At 42.5% G+C, this 19,125-nt stretch overlaps 5 non-coding genes across 5 annotated transcripts; 2 read left to right on the plus strand and 3 right to left on the minus strand.

The window, feature by feature from the left end:
* Positions 1-1,275: 1,275 nt before the first annotated feature.
* Positions 1,276-1,357, plus strand: TRNAS-GCU (transfer RNA serine (anticodon GCU)). Its single transcript has one exon. It is a non-coding gene; the product is annotated as a tRNA-Ser (tRNA).
* Positions 1,358-3,995: 2,638 nt separating this feature from the next.
* On the minus strand, positions 3,996-4,069 carry TRNAT-AGU (transfer RNA threonine (anticodon AGU)). The gene has a single exon. It is a non-coding gene; the product is annotated as a tRNA-Thr (tRNA).
* A 2,169-nt stretch (positions 4,070-6,238) lies between these two features.
* Positions 6,239-6,312, minus strand: TRNAT-AGU (transfer RNA threonine (anticodon AGU)). The gene has a single exon. It is a non-coding gene; the product is annotated as a tRNA-Thr (tRNA).
* Positions 6,313-9,159: 2,847 nt separating this feature from the next.
* TRNAS-GCU (transfer RNA serine (anticodon GCU)) lies at positions 9,160-9,241 on the plus strand. Its single transcript has one exon. It is a non-coding gene; the product is annotated as a tRNA-Ser (tRNA).
* Positions 9,242-10,717: 1,476 nt separating this feature from the next.
* Positions 10,718-10,791, minus strand: TRNAT-AGU (transfer RNA threonine (anticodon AGU)). The gene has a single exon. It is a non-coding gene; the product is annotated as a tRNA-Thr (tRNA).
* Positions 10,792-19,125: the final 8,334 nt, after the last annotated feature.

Below are 19,125 nucleotides of genomic sequence, written 5' to 3' on the forward strand. Positions count from 1 at the left end.
ATTTATGCCATTAGCATGGGTCATCACGTTGGATGTAAAACAAGACCTGCTGAGCCAATGTCTGATGTACGGCGCTGTTGCATGTGGAAAGAAAATGAAGCCTAAGAATCATCACGACTGTTTTCCAAATGTGGGTTCGGTAAAGGTACTTTTGTTGACGGGGTGGCCGAGAGGTTAAGGCGCTGGACTGCTAATCCATTGTGCTCTGCACGCATGGGTTTGAATCCCATCCTCGTCGTATGATTCCTTTTTGGAAAATTCTCTATGCTCAGCGCAAGCGATGCCCCGAGGAAGAAAATTTACCATCACCGTTCAAGAAGGATGCTATTGAAGTCTCTAAACATATTTACAGGCATTATGTAGCGTATCAGTCAGGCAATAGTGAATTGGCACCTCTAATTTATCGTGCCTTATGCCATCCTACATTTTGCAAAACGTTGCAACCATCTACTTGTTAAAACTAAACCAGAGCTGACTCTTTGCCACTCGGGTGGAGTATTCTAGGGATGTGGGACGAGCATCTTTAATGTCATTGGCTAGTGAACATCTCCCTTTTGGAAAAAAAGCTGATTATTGAGCAGAATAAGGGAACAAGGCACTGCTGACAGTTGAACTCAGGATCTCCTGTTTACTAGACAGGCGCTTTAACCAACTAAGCCACAGCGCTCATGAGCAAAACTGTGGAAAACCAGAAAGATGGCAAGGATGATCCAGGAGAAGAATTTTTAAATGTAGGATGATTTTGAGGAGTGGTTCTAAGTTTTGCTATTTGTCACAGAGATGGCAAATTAAGTGTGAACAGATCCTATGCAGCATGTAGTTTCAGGTGGCTACCACTATAGAACAGCAAGGAAGTCGAGTCCCATCACATAGTTGGCAGCAGCATGCAGTTCTCTGTCATTTTGCATCGTGACAATTCTAAATGAAATCGGCTTGGGACGATCCTTTTTGGAAAAGACATGGATAATTTGTCCATAGGTATGTAATCCATGCATTTGCCTTGCATGAATTGTGGCCTGTTTTACTTTAAAAGTTAGATAGAAGGCAGAATTGACAGATTTAGGGAATGCTAGGGAAATGCCAACATAAATGAGAAGCAGAGAGGACTGAATGTTTAGTATTTATGCCATTAGCATGGGTCATCACGTTGGATGTAAAACAAGACCTGCTGAGCCAATGTCTGATGTACGGCGCTGTTGCATGTGGAAAGAAAATGAAGCCTAAGAATCATCACGACTGTTTTCCAAATGTGGGTTCGGTAAAGGTACTTTTGTTGACGGGGTGGCCGAGTGGTTAAGGCGATGGACTGCTAATCCATTGTGCTCTGCACGCATGGGTTCGAATCCCATCCTCGTCGTATGATTCCTTTTTGGAAAATTCTCTATGCTCAGCGCAAGCGATGCCCCGAGGAAGAAAATTTACCATCACCGTTCAAGAAGGATGCTATTGAAGTCTCTAAACATATTTACAGGCATTATGTAGCGTATCAGTCAGGCAATAGTGAATCGGCACCTCTAATTTATCGTGCCTTATGCCATCCTACATTTTGCAAAACGTTGCAACCATCTACTTGTTAAAAGTAAACCAGAGCTGACTCTTTGCCACTCGGGTGGAGTATTCTAGGGATGTGGGACGAGCATCTTTAATGTCATTGGCTAGTGAACATCTCCCTTTTGGAAAAAAAGCTGATTATTGAGCAGAATAAGGGATCTCCTGTTTCCTAGACAGAGAGTTGAACTCAGGATCTCCTGTTTACTAGACAGGCGCTTTAACCAACTAAGCCACAGCACCCATGAGCAAAACTGTGGAAAACCAGAAAGATGACAAGGATGATCCAGGAGAAGAATTTTTAAATGTAGGATGATTTTGAGGAGTGGTTCTAAGTTTTGCTATTTGTCACAGAGATGGCAAATTAAGTGTGAACAGATCCTATGCAGCATGTAGTTTCAGGTGGCTACCACTATAGAACAGCAAGGAAGTCGAGTCCCATCACAACCTTGGCAGCAGCATGCAGTTCTCTGTCATTTTGCATCGTGACAATTCTAAATGAAATCGGCTTGGGACGATCCTTTTTGGAAAAGACATGGATAATTTGTCCATAGGTATGTAATCCATGCATTTGCCTTGCATGAATTGTGGCCTGTTTTACTTTAAAAGTTAGATAGAAGGCAGAATTGACAGATTTAGGGAATGCTAGGGAGATGCCAACATAAATGAGAAGCAGAGAGGACTGAATGTTTAGTATTTATGCCATTAGCATGGGTCATCACGTTGGATGTAAAACAAGACCTGCTGAGCCAATGTCTGATGTACGGCGCTGTTGCATGTGGAAAGAAAATGAAGCCTAAGAATCATCTCGACTGTTTTCCAAATGTGGGTTCGGTAAAGGTACTTTTGTTGACGGGGTGGCCGAGTGGTTAAGGCGATACACTGCTAATCCATTGTGCTCTGCACGCATGGGTTCGAATCCCATCCTCGTCGTATGATTCCTTTTTGGAAAATTCTCTATGCTCAGCGCAAGCGATGCCCCGAGGAAGAAAATTTACCATCACCGTTCAAGAAGGATGCTATTGAAGTCTCTAAACATATTTACAGGCATTATGTAGCGTATCAGTCAGGCAATAGTGAATCGGGACACCTCTAATTTATCGTGCCTTATGCCATCCTACATTTTGCAAAACTTTGCGACCATCTACTTGTTAAAACTAAACCAGAGCTGACTCTTTGCCACTCGGGTGGAGTATTCTAGGGATGTGGGACGAGCATCTTTAATGTCATTGGCTAGTGAACATCTCCCTTTTGGAAAAAAAAGTTAATTATTGAGCAGAATAAGAGAACAAAGCACTGCTGAGAGTTGAACTCTGGATCTCCTGTTTAGTAGACAGAGAGTTGAACTCAGGATCTCCTGTTTACTAGACAGGCGCTTTAACCAACTAAGCCACAGCGCCCATGAGCAGAACTGTGGAAAACCAGAAAGATGGCAAGGATGATCCAGGAGAAGAATTTTTAAATGTAGGATGATTTTGAGGAGTGGTTCTAAGTTTTGCTATTTGTCACAGAGATGGCAAATTAAGTGTGAACAGATCCTATGCAGCATGTAGTTTCAGGTGGCTACCACTATAGAACAGCAAGGAAGTCGAGTCCCATCACATACTTGGCAGCAGCATGCAGTTCTCTGTCATTTTGCATCGTGACAATTCTAAATGAAATCGGCTTGGGACGATCCTTTTTGGAAAAGACATGGATAATTTGTCCATAGGTATGTAATCCATGCATTTGCCTTGCATGAATTGTGGCCTGTTTTACTTTAAAAGTTAGATAGAAGGCAGAATTGACAGATTTAGGGAATGCTAGGGAAATGCCAACATAAATGAGAAGCAGAGAGGACTGAATGTTTAGTATTTATGCCATTAGCATGGGTCATCACGTTGGATGTAAAACAAGACCTGCTGAGCCAATGTCTGATGTACGGCGCTGTTGCATGTGGAAAGAAAATGAAGCCTAAGAATCATCACGACTGTTTTCCAAATGTGGGTTCGGTAAAGGTACTTTTGTTGAGGGGGTGGCCGAGTGGTTAAGGCGATGGACTGCTAATCCATTGTGCTCTGCACGCATGGGTTCGAATCCCATCCTCGTCGTATGATTACTTTTTGGAAAATTCTCTATGCTCAGCGCAAGCAATGCCCCGAGGAAGAAAATTTACCATCACCGTTCAAGAAGGATGCTATTGAAGTCTCTAAACATATTTACAGGCATTATGTAGCGTATCAGTCAGGCAATAGTGAATCGGCACCTCTAATTTATCGTGCCTTATGCCATCCTACATTTTGCAAAACGTTGCAACCATCTACTTGTTAAAACTAAACCAGAGCTGACTCTTTGCCACTCGGGTGGAGTATTCTAGGGATGTGGGACGAGCATCTTTAATGTCATTGGCTAATGAACATCTCCCTTTTGGAAAAAAAAAGCTGATTATTGAGCAGAATAAGAGAACAAGGCACTGCTGAGAGTTGAACTCAGGATCTCCTGTTTACTAGACAGGCGCTTTAACCAACTAAGCCACAGCGCCCATGAGCAAAACTGTGGAAAACCAGAAAGATGGCAAGGATGATCCAGGAGAAGAATTTTTAAATGTAGGATGATTTTGAGGAGTGGTTCTAAGTTTTGCTATTTGTCACAGAGATGGCAAATTAAGTGTAAACAGATCCTATGCAGCATGTAGTTTCAGGTGGCTACCACTATAGAACAGCAAGGAAGTTGAGTCCCATCACATACTTGTCAGCAGCATGCAGTTCTCTGTCATTTTGCATCGTGACAATTCTAAATGAAATCGGCTTGGGACGATCCTTTTTGGAAAAGACATGGATAATTTGTCCATAGGTATGTAATCCATGCATTTGCCTTGCATGAATTGTGGCCTGTTTTACTTTAAAAGTTAGATAGAAGGCAGAATTGACAGATTTAGGGAATGCTAGGGAAATGCCAACATAAATGAGAAGCAGAGAGGACTGAATGTTTAGTATTTATGCCATTAGCATGGGTCATCACGTTGGATGTAAAACAAGACCTGCTGAGCCAATGTCTGATGTACGGCGCTGTTGCATGTGGAAAGAAAATGAAGCCTAAGAATCATCACGACTGTTTTCCAAATGTGGGTTCGGTAAAGGTACTTTTGTTGAAGGGGTGGCCGAGTGGTTAAGGCGATGGACTGCTAATCCATTGTGCTCTGCACGCATGGGTTCGAATCCCATCCTCGTCGTATGATTCCTTTTTGGAAAATTCTCTATGCTCAGCGCAAGCAATGCCCCGAGGAAGAAAATTTACCATCACCGTTCAAGAAGGATGCTATTGAAGTCTCTAAACATATTTACAGGCATTATGTAGCGTATCAGTCAGGCAATAGTGAATCGGCACCTCTAATTTTTATCGTGCCTTATGCCATCCTACATTTTGCAAAACGTTGCAACCATCTACTTGTTAAAACTAAACCAGAGCTGACTCTTTGCCACTCGGGTGGAGTATTCTAGGGATGTGGGACGAGCATCTTTAATGTCATTGGCTAATGAACATCTCCCTTTTGGAAAAAAAAAGCTGATTATTGAGCAGAATAAGAGAACAAGGCACTGCTGAGAGTTGAACTCAGTATCTCCTGTTTACTAGACAGGCGCTTTAACCAACTAAGCCACAGCGCCCATGAGCAAAACTGTGGAAAACCAGAAAGATGGCAAGGATGATCCAGGAGAAGAATTTTTAAATGTAGGATGATTTTGAGGAGTGGTTCTAAGTTTTGCTATTTGTCACAGAGATGGCAAATTAAGTGTGAACAGATCCTATGCAGCATGTAGTTTCAGGTGGCTACCACTATAGAACAGCAAGGAAGTCGAGTCCCATCACATACTTGGCAGCAGCATGCAGTTCTCTGTCATTTTGCATCGTGACAATTCTAAATGAAATCGGCTTGGGACGATCCTTTTTGGAAAAGACATGGATAATTTGTCCATAGGTATGTAATCCATGCATTTGCCTTGCATGAATTGTGGCCTGTTTTACTTTAAAAGTTAGATAGAAGGCAGAATTGACAGATTTAGGGAATGCTAGGGAAATGCCAACATAAATGAGAAGCAGAGAGGACTGAATGTTTAGTATTTATGCCATTAGCATGGGTCATCACGTTGGATGTAAAACAAGACCTGCTGAGCCAATGTCTGATGTACGGCGCTGTTGCATGTGGAAAGAAAATGAAGCCTAAGAATCATCACGACTGTTTTCCAAATGTGGGTTCGGTAAAGGTACTTTTGTTGACGGGGTGGCCGAGTGGTTAAGGCGATGGACTGCTAATCCTTTGTGCTCTGCACGCATGGGTTCGAATCCCATCCTCGTCGTATGATTCCTTTTTGGAAAATTCTCTATGCTCAGCGCAAGCGATGCCCCGAGGAAGAAAATTTACCATCGCCGTTCAAGAAGGATGCTATTGAAGTCTCTAAACATATTTACAGGCATTATGTAGCGTATCAGTCAGGCAATAGTGAATCGGCACCTCTAATTTATCGTGCCTTATGCCATCCTACATTTTGCAAAACGTTGCAACCATCTACTTGTTAAAACTAAACCAGAGCTGACTCTTTGCCACTCGGGTGGAGTATTCTAGGGATGTGGGACGAGCATCTTTAATGTCATTGGCTAGTGAACATCTCCCTTTTGGAAAAAAAAGCTGATTATTGAGCAGAATAAGGGAACAAGGCACTGCTGAGAGTTGAACTCAGGATCTCCTGTTTACTAGACAGGCGCTTTAACCAACTAAGCCACAGCGCCCATGAGCAAAACTGTGGAAAACCAGAAAGATGGCAAGGATGATCCAGGAGAAGAATTTTTAAATGTAGGATGATTTTGAGGAGTGGTTCTAAGTTTTGCTATTTGTCACAGAGATGGCAAATTAAGTGTGAACAGATCCTATGCAGCATGTAGTTTCAGGTGGCTACCACTATAGAACAGCAAGGAAGTCGAGTCCCATCACATACTTGGCAGCAGCATGCAGTTCTCTGTCATTTTGCATCGTGACAATTCTAAATGAAATCGGCTTGGGACGATCTTTTTTGGAAAAGACATGGATAATTTGTCCATAGGTATGTAATCCATGCATTTGCCTTGCATGAATTGTGGCCTGTTTTACTTTAAAAGTTAGATAGAAGGCAGAATTGACAGATTTAGGGAATGCTAGGGAAATGCCAACATAAATGAGAAGCAGAGAGGACTGAATGTTTAGTATTTATGCCATTAGCATGGGTCATCACGTTGGATGTAAAACAAGACCTGCTGAGCCAATGTCTGATGTACGGCGCTGTTGCATGTGGAAAGAAAATGAAGCCTAAGAATCATCACGACTGTTTTCCAAATGTGGGTTCGGTAAAGGTACTTTTGTTGACGGGGTGGCCGAGAGGTTAAGGCGATGGACTGCTAATCCATTGTGCTCTGCACGCATGGGTTTGAATCCCATCCTCGTCGTATGATTCCTTTTTGGAAAATTCTCTATGCTCAGCGCAAGCGATGCCCCGAGGAAGAAAATTTACCATCACCGTTCAAGAAGGATGCTATTGAAGTCTCTAAACATATTTACAGGCATTATGTAGCGTATCAGTCAGGCAATAGTGAATCGGCACCTCTAATTTATCGTGCCTTATGCCATCCTACATTTTGCAAAACGTTGCAACCATCTACTTGTTAAAACTAAACCAGAGCTGACTCTTTGCCACTCGGGTGGAGTATTCTAGGGATGTGGGACGAGCATCTTTAATGTCATTGGCTAGTGAACATCTCCCTTTTGGAAAAAAAGCTGATTATTGAGCAGAATAAGGGAACAAGGCACTGCTGACAGTTGAACTCAGGATCTCCTGTTTACTAGACAGGCGCTTTAACCAACTAAGCCACAGCGCCCATGAGCAAAACTGTGGAAAACCAGAAAGATGGCAAGGATGATCCAGGAGAAGAATTTTTAAATGTAGGATGATTTTGAGGAGTGGTTCTAAGTTTTGCTATTTGTCACAGAGATGGCAAATTAAGTGTGAACAGATCCTATGCAGCATGTAGTTTCAGGTGGCTACCACTATAGAACAGCAAGGAAGTCGAGTCCCATCACATACTTGGCAGCAGCATGCAGTTCTCTGTCATTTTGCATCGTGACAATTCTAAATGAAATCGGCTTGGGACGATCCTTTTTGGAAAAGACATGGATAATTTGTCCATAGGTATGTAATCCATGCATTTGCCTTGCATGAATTGTGGCCTGTTTTACTTTAAAAGTTAGATAGAAGGCAGAATTGACAGATTTAGGGAATGCTAGGGAAATGCCAACATAAATGAGAAGCAGAGAGGACTGAATGTTTAGTATTTATGCCATTAGCATGGGTCATCACGTTGGATGTAAAACAAGACCTGCTGAGCCAATGTCTGATGTACGGCGCTGTTGCATGTGGAAAGAAAATGAAGCCTAAGAATCATCACGACTGTTTTCCAAATGTGGGTTCGGTAAAAGTACTTTTGTTGACGGGGTGGCCGAGTGGTTAAGGCGATGGACTGCTAATCCATTGTGCTCTGCATGCATGGGTTCGAATCCCATCCTCGTCGTATGATTCCTTTTTGGAAAATTCTCTATGCTCAGCGCAAGCGATGCCCCGAGGAAGAAAATTTACCATCACCGTTCAAGAAGGATGCTATTGAAGTCTCTAAACATATTTACAGGCATTATGTAGCGTATCAGTCAGGCAATAGTGAATCGGCACCTCTAATTTATCGTGCCTTATGCCATCCTACATTTTGCAAAACGTTGCAACCATCTACTTGTTAAAACTAAACCAGAGCTGACTCTTTGCCACTCGGGTGGAGTATTCTAGGGATGTGGGACGAGCATCTTTAATGTCATTGGCTAGTGAACATCTCCCTTTTGGAAAAAAAAGCTGATTATTGAGCAGAATAAGGGAACAAGGCACTGCTGAGAGTTGAACTCAGGATCTCCTGTTTACTAGACAGGCGCTTTAACCAACTAAGCCACAGCACCCATGAGCAAAACTGTGGAAAACCAGAAAGATGGCAAGGATGATCCAGGAGAAGAATTTTTAAATGTAGGATGATTTTGAGGAGTGGTTCTAAGTTTTGCTATTTGTCACAGAGATGGCAAATTAAGTGTGAACAGATCCTATGCAGCATGTAGTTTCAGGTGGCTACCACTATAGAACAGCAAGGAAGTCGAGTCCCATCACATACTTGGCAGCAGCATGCAGTTCTCTGTCATTTTGCATCGTGACAATTCTAAATGAAATCGGCTTGGGACGATCCTTTTTGGAAAAGACATGGATAATTTGTACATAGGTATGTAATCCATGCATTTGCCTTGCATGAATTGTGGCCTGTTTTACTTTAAAAGTTAGATAGAAGGCAGAATTGACAGATTTAGGGAATGCTAGGGAAATGCCAACATAAATGAGAAGCAGAGAGGACTGAATGTTTAGTATTTATGCCATTAGCATGGGTCTTCACGTTGGATGTAAAACAAGACCTGCTGAGCCAATGTCTGATGTACGGCGCTGTTGCATGTGGAAAGAAAATGAAGCCTAAGAATCATCACGACTGTTTTCCAAATGTGGGTTCGGTAAAGGTACTTTTGTTGACGGGGTGGCCGAGTGGTTAAGGCGATGGACTGCTAATCCATTGTGCTCTGCACGCATGGGTTCGAATCCCATCCTCGTCGTATGATTCCTTTTTGGAAAATTCTCTATGCTCAGCGCAAGCAATGCCCCGAGGAAGAAAATTTACCATCACCGTTCAAGAAGGATGCTATTGAAGTCTCTAAACATATTTACAGGCATTATGTAGCGTATCAGTCAGGCAATAGTGAATTGGCACCTCTAATTTATCGTGCCTTATGCCATTCTACATTTTGCAAAACGTTGCAACCATCTACTTGTTAAAACTAAACCAGAGCTGACTCTTTGCCACTCGGGTGGAGTATTCTAGGGATGTGGGACGAGCATCTTTAATGTCATTGGCTAGTGAACATCTCCCTTTTGGAAAAAAAAGCTGATTATTGAGCACGATAAGAGAACAAGGCACTGCTGAGAGTTGAACTCGGGATCTCCTGTTTACTAGACAGGCGCTTTAACCAACCAAGCCACAGCACCCATGAGCAAAACTGTGGAAAACCAGAAAGATGGCAAGGATGATCCAGGAGAAGAATTTTTAAATGTAGGATGATTTTGAGGAGTGGTTCTAAGTTTTGCTATTTGTCACAGAGATGGCAAATTAAGTGTGAACAGATCCTATGCAGCATGTAGTTTCAGGTGGCTACCACTATAGAACAGCAAGGAAGTCGAGTCCCATCACATACTTGGCAGCAGCATGCAGTTCTCTGTCATTTTGCATCGTGACAATTCTAAATGAAATCGGCTTGGGACGATCCTTTTTGGAAAAGACATGGATAATTTGTCCATAGGTATGTAATCCATGCATTTGCCTTGCATGAATTGTGGCCTGTTTTACTTTAAAAGTTAGATAGAAGGCAGAATTGACAGATTTAGGGAATGCTAGGGAAATGCCAACATAAATGAGAAGCAGAGAGGACTGAATGTTTAGTATGTATGCCATTAGCATGGGTCATCACGTTGGATGTAAAACAAGACCTGCTGAGCCAATGTCTGATGTACGGCGCTGTTGCATGTGGAAAGAAAATGAAGCCTAAGAATCATCACGACTGTTTTCCAAATGTGGGTTCGGTAAAGGTACTTTTGTTGACGGGGTGGCCGAGTGGTTAAGGCGATGGACTGCTAATCCTTTGTGCTCTGCACGCATGGGTTCGAATCCCATCCTCGTCGTATGATTCCTTTTTGGAAAATTCTCTATGCTCAGCGCAAGCGATGCCCCGAGGAAGAAAATTTACCATCGCCGTTCAAGAAGGATGCTATTGAAGTCTCTAAACATATTTACAGGCATTATGTAGCGTATCAGTCAGGCAATAGTGAATCGGCACCTCTAATTTATCGTGCCTTATGCCATCCTACATTTTGCAAAACGTTGCAACCATCTACTTGTTAAAACTAAACCAGAGCTGACTCTTTGCCACTCGGGTGGAGTATTCTAGGGATGTGGGACGAGCATCTTTAATGTCATTGGCTAGTGAACATCTCCCTTTTGGAAAAAAAAGCTGATTATTGAGCAGAATAAGGGAACAAGGCACTGCTGAGAGTTGAACTCAGGATCTCCTGTTTACTAGACAGGCGCTTTAACCAACTAAGCCACAGCGCCCATGAGCAAAACTGTGGAAAACCAGAAAGATGGCAAGGATGATCCAGGAGAAGAATTTTTAAATGTAGGATGATTTTGAGGAGTGGTTCTAAGTTTTGCTATTTGTCACAGAGATGGCAAATTAAGTGTGAACAGATCCTATGCAGCATGTAGTTTCAGGTGGCTACCACTATAGAACAGCAAGGAAGTCGAGTCCCATCACATACTTGGCAGCAGCATGCAGTTCTCTGTCATTTTGCATCGTGACAATTCTAAATGAAATCGGCTTGGGACGATCTTTTTTGGAAAAGACATGGATAATTTGTCCATAGGTATGTAATCCATGCATTTGCCTTGCATGAATTGTGGCCTGTTTTACTTTAAAAGTTAGATAGAAGGCAGAATTGACAGATTTAGGGAATGCTAGGGAAATGCCAACATAAATGAGAAGCAGAGAGGACTGAATGTTTAGTATTTATGCCATTAGCATGGGTCATCACGTTGGATGTAAAACAAGACCTGCTGAGCCAATGTCTGATGTACGGCGCTGTTGCATGTGGAAAGAAAATGAAGCCTAAGAATCATCACGACTGTTTTCCAAATGTGGGTTCGGTAAAGGTACTTTTGTTGACGGGGTGGCCGAGAGGTTAAGGCGATGGACTGCTAATCCATTGTGCTCTGCACGCATGGGTTTGAATCCCATCCTCGTCGTATGATTCCTTTTTGGAAAATTCTCTATGCTCAGCGCAAGCGATGCCCCGAGGAAGAAAATTTACCATCACCGTTCAAGAAGGATGCTATTGAAGTCTCTAAACATATTTACAGGCATTATGTAGCGTATCAGTCAGGCAATAGTGAATCGGCACCTCTAATTTATCGTGCCTTATGCCATCCTACATTTTGCAAAACGTTGCAACCATCTACTTGTTAAAACTAAACCAGAGCTGACTCTTTGCCACTCGGGTGGAGTATTCTAGGGATGTGGGACGAGCATCTTTAATGTCATTGGCTAGTGAACATCTCCCTTTTGGAAAAAAAGCTGATTATTGAGCAGAATAAGGGAACAAGGCACTGCTGACAGTTGAACTCAGGATCTCCTGTTTACTAGACAGGCGCTTTAACCAACTAAGCCACAGCGCCCATGAGCAAAACTGTGGAAAACCAGAAAGATGGCAAGGATGATCCAGGAGAAGAATTTTTAAATGTAGGATGATTTTGAGGAGTGGTTCTAAGTTTTGCTATTTGTCACAGAGATGGCAAATTAAGTGTGAACAGATCCTATGCAGCATGTAGTTTCAGGTGGCTACCACTATAGAACAGCAAGGAAGTCGAGTCCCATCACATACTTGGCAGCAGCATGCAGTTCTCTGTCATTTTGCATCGTGACAATTCTAAATGAAATCGGCTTGGGACGATCCTTTTTGGAAAAGACATGGATAATTTGTCCATAGGTATGTAATCCATGCATTTGCCTTGCATGAATTGTGGCCTGTTTTACTTTAAAAGTTAGATAGAAGGCAGAATTGACAGATTTAGGGAATGCTAGGGAAATGCCAACATAAATGAGAAGCAGAGAGGACTGAATGTTTAGTATTTATGCCATTAGCATGGGTCATCACGTTGGATGTAAAACAAGACCTGCTGAGCCAATGTCTGATGTACGGCGCTGTTGCATGTGGAAAGAAAATGAAGCCTAAGAATCATCACGACTGTTTTCCAAATGTGGGTTCGGTAAAAGTACTTTTGTTGACGGGGTGGCCGAGTGGTTAAGGCGATGGACTGCTAATCCATTGTGCTCTGCATGCATGGGTTCGAATCCCATCCTCGTCGTATGATTCCTTTTTGGAAAATTCTCTATGCTCAGCGCAAGCGATGCCCCGAGGAAGAAAATTTACCATCACCGTTCAAGAAGGATGCTATTGAAGTCTCTAAACATATTTACAGGCATTATGTAGCGTATCAGTCAGGCAATAGTGAATCGGCACCTCTAATTTATCGTGCCTTATGCCATCCTACATTTTGCAAAACGTTGCAACCATCTACTTGTTAAAACTAAACCAGAGCTGACTCTTTGCCACTCGGGTGGAGTATTCTAGGGATGTGGGACGAGCATCTTTAATGTCATTGGCTAGTGAACATCTCCCTTTTGGAAAAAAAAGCTGATTATTGAGCAGAATAAGGGAACAAGGCACTGCTGAGAGTTGAACTCAGGATCTCCTGTTTACTAGACAGGCGCTTTAACCAACTAAGCCACAGCACCCATGAGCAAAACTGTGGAAAACCAGAAAGATGGCAAGGATGATCCAGGAGAAGAATTTTTAAATGTAGGATGATTTTGAGGAGTGGTTCTAAGTTTTGCTATTTGTCACAGAGATGGCAAATTAAGTGTGAACAGATCCTATGCAGCATGTAGTTTCAGGTGGCTACCACTATAGAACAGCAAGGAAGTCGAGTCCCATCACATACTTGGCAGCAGCATGCAGTTCTCTGTCATTTTGCATCGTGACAATTCTAAATGAAATCGGCTTGGGACGATCCTTTTTGGAAAAGACATGGATAATTTGTACATAGGTATGTAATCCATGCATTTGCCTTGCATGAATTGTGGCCTGTTTTACTTTAAAAGTTAGATAGAAGGCAGAATTGACAGATTTAGGGAATGCTAGGGAAATGCCAACATAAATGAGAAGCAGAGAGGACTGAATGTTTAGTATTTATGCCATTAGCATGGGTCATCACGTTGGATGTAAAACAAGACCTGCTGAGCCAATGTCTGATGTACGGCGCTGTTGCATGTGGAAAGAAAATGAAGCCTAAGAATCATCACGACTGTTTTCCAAATGTGGGTTCGGTAAAAGTACTTTTGTTGACGGGGTGGCCGAGTGGTTAAGGCGATTGTGCTCTGCACGCATGGGTTCGAATCCCATCCTCGTCGTATGATTCCTTTTTGGAAAATTCTCTATGCTCAGCGCAAGCGATGCCCCGAGGAAGAAAATTTACCATCACCGTTCAAGAAGGATGCTATTGAAGTCTCTAAACATATTTACAGGCATTATGTAGCGTATCAGTCAGGCAATAGTGAATCGGCACCTCTAATTTATCGTGCCTTATGCCATCCTACATTTTGCAAAACGTTGCAACCATCTACTTGTTAAAAGTAAACCAGAGCTGACTCTTTGCCACTCGGGTGGAGTATTCTAGGGATGTGGGACGAGCATCTTTAATGTCATTGGCTAGTGAACATCTCCCTTTTGGAAAAAAAGCTGATTATTGAGCAGAATAAGGGATCTCCTGTTTCCTAGACAGAGAGTTGAACTCAGGATCTCCTGTTTACTAGACAGGCGCTTTAACCAACTAAGCCACAGCACCCATGAGCAAAACTGTGGAAAACCAGAAAGATGACAAGGATGATCCAGGAGAAGAATTTTTAAATGTAGGATGATTTTGAGGAGTGGTTCTAAGTTTTGCTATTTGTCACAGAGATGGCAAATTAAGTGTGAACAGATCCTATGCAGCATGTAGTTTCAGGTGGCTACCACTATAGAACAGCAAGGAAGTCGAGTCCCATCACAACCTTGGCAGCAGCATGCAGTTCTCTGTCATTTTGCATCGTGACAATTCTAAATGAAATCGGCTTGGGACGATCCTTTTTGGAAAAGACATGGATAATTTGTCCATAGGTATGTAATCCATGCATTTGCCTTGCATGAATTGTGGCCTGTTTTACTTTAAAAGTTAGATAGAAGGCAGAATTGACAGATTTAGGGAATGCTAGGGAGATGCCAACATAAATGAGAAGCAGAGAGGACTGAATGTTTAGTATTTATGCCATTAGCATGGGTCATCACGTTGGATGTAAAACAAGACCTGCTGAGCCAATGTCTGATGTACGGCGCTGTTGCATGTGGAAAGAAAATGAAGCCTAAGAATCATCTCGACTGTTTTCCAAATGTGGGTTCGGTAAAGGTACTTTTGTTGACGGGGTGGCCGAGTGGTTAAGGCGATACACTGCTAATCCATTGTGCTCTGCACGCATGGGTTCGAATCCCATCCTCGTCGTATGATTCCTTTTTGGAAAATTCTCTATGCTCAGCGCAAGCGATGCCCCGAGGAAGAAAATTTACCATCACCGTTCAAGAAGGATGCTATTGAAGTCTCTAAACATATTTACAGGCATTATGTAGCGTATCAGTCAGGCAATAGTGAATCGGGACACCTCTAATTTATCGTGCCTTATGCCATCCTACATTTTGCAAAACGTTGCGACCATCTACTTGTTAAAACTAAACCAGAGCTGACTCTTTGCCACTCGGGTGGAGTATTCTAGGGATGTGGGACGAGCATCTTTAATGTCATTGGCTAGTGAACATCTCCCTTTTGGAAAAAAAAGTTAATTATTGAGCAGAATAAGAGAACAAAGCACTGCTGAGAGTTGAACTCTGGATCTCCTGTTTAGTAGACAGAGAGTTGAACTCAGGATCTCCTGTTTACTAGACAGGCGCTTTAACCAACTAAGCCACAGCGCCCATGAGCAAAACTGTGGAAAACCAGAAAGATGGCAAGGATGATCCAGGAGAAGAATTTTTAAATGTAGGATGATTTTGAGGAGTGGTTCTAAGTTTTGCTATTTGTCACAGAGATGGCAAATTAAGTGTGAACAGATCCTATGCAGCATGTAGTTTCAGGTGGCTACCACTATAGAACAGCAAGGAAGTCGAGTCCCATCACATACTTGGCAGCAGCATGCAGTTCTCTGTCATTTTGCATCGTGACAATTCTAAATGAAATCGGCTTGGGACGATCCTTTTTGGAAAAGACATGGATAATTTGTCCATAGGTATGTAATCCATGCATTTGCCTTGCATGAATTGTGGCCTGTTTTACTTTAAAAGTTAGATAGAAGGCAGAATTGACAGATTTAGGGAATGCTAGGGAAATGCCAACATAAATGAGAAGCAGAGAGGACTGAATGTTTAGTATTTATGCCATTAGCATGGGTCATCACGTTGGATGTAAAACAAGACCTGCTGAGCCAATGTCTGATGTACGGCGCTGTTGCATGTGGAAAGAAAATGAAGCCTAAGAATCATCACGACTGTTTTCCAAATGTGGGTTCGGTAAAAGTACTTTTGTTGACGGGGTGGCCGAGTGGTTAAGGCGATGGACTGCTAATCCATTGTGCTCTGCATGCATGGGTTCGAATCCCATCCTCGTCGTATGATTCCTTTTTGGAAAATTCTCTATGCTCAGCGCAAGCGATGCCCCGAGGAAGAAAATTTACCATCACCGTTCAAGAAGGATGCTATTGAAGTCTCTAAACATATTTACAGGCATTATGTAGCGTATCAGTCAGGCAATAGTGAATCGGCACCTCTAATTTATCGTGCCTTATGCCATCCTACATTTTGCAAAACGTTGCAACCATCTACTTGTTAAAACTAAACCAGAGCTGACTCTTTGCCACTCGGGTGGAGTATTCTAGGGATGTGGGACGAGCATCTTTAATGTCATTGGCTAGTGAACATCTCCCTTTTGGAAAAAAAAGCTGATTATTGAGCAGAATAAGGGAACAAGGCACTGCTGAGAGTTGAACTCAGGATCTCCTGTTTACTAGACAGGCGCTTTAACCAACTAAGCCACAGCACCCATGAGCAAAACTGTGGAAAACCAGAAAGATGGCAAGGATGATCCAGGAGAAGAATTTTTAAATGTAGGATGATTTTGAGGAGTGGTTCTAAGTTTTGCTATTTGTCACAGAGATGGCAAATTAAGTGTGAACAGATCCTATGCAGCATGTAGTTTCAGGTGGCTACCACTATAGAACAGCAAGGAAGTCGAGTCCCATCACATACTTGGCAGCAGCATGCAGTTCTCTGTCATTTTGCATCGTGACAATTCTAAATGAAATCGGCTTGGGACGATCCTTTTTGGAAAAGACATGGATAATTTGTACATAGGTATGTAATCCATGCATTTGCCTTGCATGAATTGTGGCCTGTTTTACTTTAAAAGTTAGATAGAAGGCAGAATTGACAGATTTAGGGAATGCTAGGGAAATGCCAACATAAATGAGAAGCAGAGAGGACTGAATGTTTAGTATTTATGCCATTAGCATGGGTCATCACGTTGGATGTAAAACAAGACCTGCTGAGCCAATGTCTGATGTACGGCGCTGTTGCATGTGGAAAGAAAATGAAGCCTAAGAATCATCACGACTGTTTTCCAAATGTGGGTTCGGTAAAAGTACTTTTGTTGACGGGGTGGCCGAGTGGTTAAGGCGATTGTGCTCTGCACGCATGGGTTCGAATCCCATCCTCGTCGTATGATTCCTTTTTGGAAAATTCTCTATGCTCAGCGCAAGCGATGCCCCGAGGAAGAAAATTTACCATCACCGTTCAAGAAGGATGCTATTGAAGTCTCTAAACATATTTACAGGCATTATGTAGCGTATCAGTCAGGCAATAGTGAATCGGCACCTCTAATTTATCGTGCCTTATGCCATCCTACATTTTGCAAAACGTTGCAACCATCTACTTGTTAAAAGTAAACCAGAGCTGACTCTTTGCCACTCGGGTGGAGTATTCTAGGGATGTGGGACGAGCATCTTTAATGTCATTGGCTAGTGAACATCTCCCTTTTGGAAAAAAAGCTGATTATTGAGCAGAATAAGGGATCTCCTGTTTCCTAGACAGAGAGTTGAACTCAGGATCTCCTGTTTACTAGACAGGCGCTTTAACCAACTAAGCCACAGCACCCATGAGCAAAACTGTGGAAAACCAGAAAGATGACAAGGATGATCCAGGAGAAGAATTTTTAAATGTAGGATGATTTTGAGGAGTGGTTCTAAGTTTTGCTATTTGTCACAGAGATGGCAAATTAAGTGTGAACAGATCCTATGCAGCATGTAGTTTCAGGTGGCTACCACTATAGAACAGCAAGGAAGTCGAGTCCCATCACAACCTTGGCAGCAGCATGCAGTTCTCTGTCATTTTGCATCGTGACAATTCTAAATGAAATCGGCTTGGGACGATCCTTTTTGGAAAAGACATGGATAATTTGTCCATAGGTATGTAATCCATGCATTTGCCTTGCATGAATTGTGGCCTGTTTTACTTTAAAAGTTAGATAGAAGGCAGAATTGACAGATTTAGGGAATGCTAGGGAGATGCCAACATAAATGAGAAGCAGAGAGGACTGAATGTTTAGTATTTATGCCATTAGCATGGGTCATCACGTTGGATGTAAAACAAGACCTGCTGAGCCAATGTCTGATGTACGGCGCTGTTGCATGTGGAAAGAAAATGAAGCCTAAGAATCATCTCGACTGTTTTCCAAATGTGGGTTCGGTAAAGGTACTTTTGTTGACGGGGTGGCCGAGTGGTTAAGGCGATACACTGCTAATCCATTGTGCTCTGCACGCATGGGTTCGAATCCCATCCTCGTCGTATGATTCCTTTTTGGAAAATTCTCTATGCTCAGCGCAAGCGATGCCCCGAGGAAGAAAATTTACCATCACCGTTCAAGAAGGATGCTATTGAAGTCTCTAAACATATTTACAGGCATTATGTAGCGTATCAGTCAGGCAATAGTGAATCGGGACACCTCTAATTTATCGTGCCTTATGCCATCCTACATTTTGCAAAACGTTGCGACCATCTACTTGTTAAAACTAAACCAGAGCTGACTCTTTGCCACTCGGGTGGAGTATTCTAGGGATGTGGGACGAGCATCTTTAATGTCATTGGCTAGTGAACATCTCCCTTTTGGAAAAAAAAGTTAATTATTGAGCAGAATAAGAGAACAAAGCACTGCTGAGAGTTGAACTCTGGATCTCCTGTTTAGTAGACAGAGAGTTGAACTCAGGATCTCCTGTTTACTAGACAGGCGCTTTAACCAACTAAGCCACAGCGCCCATGAGCAGAACTGTGGAAAACCAGAAAGATGGCAAGGATGATCCAGGAGAAGAATTTTTAAATGTAGGATGATTTTGAGGAGTGGTTCTAAGTTTTGCTATTTGTCACAGAGATGGCAAATTAAGTGTGAACAGATCCTATGCAGCATGTAGTTTCAGGTGGCTACCACTATAGAACAGCAAGGAAGTCGAGTCCCATCACATACTTGGCAGCAGCATGCAGTTCTATGTCATTTTGCATCGTGACAATTCTAAATGAAATCGGCTTGGGACGATCCGTTTTGGAAAAGACATGGATAATTTGTCCATAGGTATGTAATCCATGCATTTGCCTTGCATGAATTGTGGCCTGTTTTACTTTAAAAGTTAGATAGAAGGCAGAATTGACAGATTTAGGGAATGCTAGGGAAATGCCAACATAAATGAGAAGCAGAGAGGACTGA

This window comes from Eleutherodactylus coqui, chromosome 11, assembly GCF_035609145.1.
Source record: "Eleutherodactylus coqui strain aEleCoq1 chromosome 11, aEleCoq1.hap1, whole genome shotgun sequence".
Taxonomy (NCBI): Eukaryota; Metazoa; Chordata; class Amphibia; order Anura; family Eleutherodactylidae; genus Eleutherodactylus; species Eleutherodactylus coqui.